We start from the raw sequence: 1627 nt of genomic DNA on the forward strand, positions 1-1627 counted from the left end.
ATAAATCATTGTAATATTAATAATATTGATTATTATTATCATTATTTGATTATTATCGTTATGGTTATTATTATAAACATTAGTAATAATAATAATATTATTATTATTCTTATTATTATCATAACAATGAAACATAAATAATGGTTAATGTGAACTATTTTTGGAATAAAAATTAAAATTACGATTCTGACTACTATTATTAATTATATTAATTATAGTAATAGTTTTATAATGATAATTAATTAATGAGGTAACGAGTTTATTAAGCAGGACGACTATTGGTAAATGAATTCTGCTGCTAGCTACACGAAACTAAATCAATGAACATACGCAAAGGTTTACCAACCAATTTTTAAGATTCCACCACATTCATTCATTCATTCTTTCATTCATCCATGAGTTTACTTACCTATCCATTCATACATTCTTTCACTCATTCATACGAAGTGATCATCCATTCATACAATTAAATCAATCAATCATTCATTCAATCATTCATTCATTCATCCATTCATTCGACGAAATACTTAAAACTCTGGTTTCTCTCAGCAAAAGATAATGATGTAGGAAAAATTTTCACAAAAAAATTGAAAAATTAAATAAATGAATAAAAACGTATGTGCATGTTTGCCATGCATTGTACGCATATACATATACATACCCAAAAAAAACAATTTTTTAACAATTTTTAAAATAATCCTTACAACCGTTGAAAATAAATTCCAATTAAAAGATTTCGAAAAGCGAACTTGGCGCAGAGAAGTATTCTTAAAAAGTTTACATAACTTCCGTAGAGAACACAATTACTCTATCCTGATGGATGGAATTTTTTTGTATGTAACTTTAAGCAAAGTCACCAAACCCTGTTTTACAATCTTCAAAAGTAATTCCACTTTTGAATAACTTCGTTAGTAACTTCTCTTACCCTTTTTGAGAGTGACGAAAATTTACTCCCAAAAATTTTTTTTTCTTATAAAATTTTACAAGAAATTCATCGCCATTATAAAAATCAGAGGAACATTAATTAGGAATGTCGGTAGATGGCCGATCTTCTTGCCGTAGTTTGCCACAGAAAAAAACACAATACACACAAATACATACACAAACACATAAACAAACACATATACAAATAAACATACACACAAACAACATACATACATACAAATAAACACACCACATACAGATAAACACACCCCATCAATCAATCAAACAATCTACGTTTAGCGTCCAGAGACCCAGTTCCCCCGAGGCAGGACGTTATAAACACACCACATACAAATAAACAAACACATAAAAAAAAATACACACACATATAAATACAAATAAACATATAAACATACACCAACCAACCAACCAGCCAGTCAGCCAGCCAACCAACCAACCAGCCAGCCAGCCAGCCAACCAGCCAGCCAGCCAACCAACCAACCAGCCAGCCAGTCAACCAACCAACCAACCAACCAGCCAGCCAATCAGTCAGTCAACCAACCAACCAACCAACCAGCCAGTCAACCAACAAACCAATCAACCAACTGACCGGCTTACCGACCGATCAATCGACTAGCAACCAACCAACTGATTGTGCAATGGTTGTGGTGCTACGAGAGCAACGGCGACGTCATGGATCTAC

The 1627-nt window shown here is 32.5% G+C and overlaps 1 protein-coding gene across 1 annotated transcript in view; it reads right to left on the minus strand.

The window, feature by feature from the left end:
- HELRODRAFT_172600 (hypothetical protein) overlaps nucleotides 1-1627 on the minus strand; it is a gene marked incomplete at both ends in the record, with an annotated part of 3803 nt that overhangs the window by 1782 nt on the left and 394 nt on the right. The window lies entirely within an intron of this gene.

This window comes from Helobdella robusta (assembly GCF_000326865.2).
Source record: "Helobdella robusta unplaced genomic scaffold HELROscaffold_24, whole genome shotgun sequence".
Classification (NCBI taxonomy): domain Eukaryota; kingdom Metazoa; phylum Annelida; class Clitellata; order Rhynchobdellida; family Glossiphoniidae; genus Helobdella; species Helobdella robusta.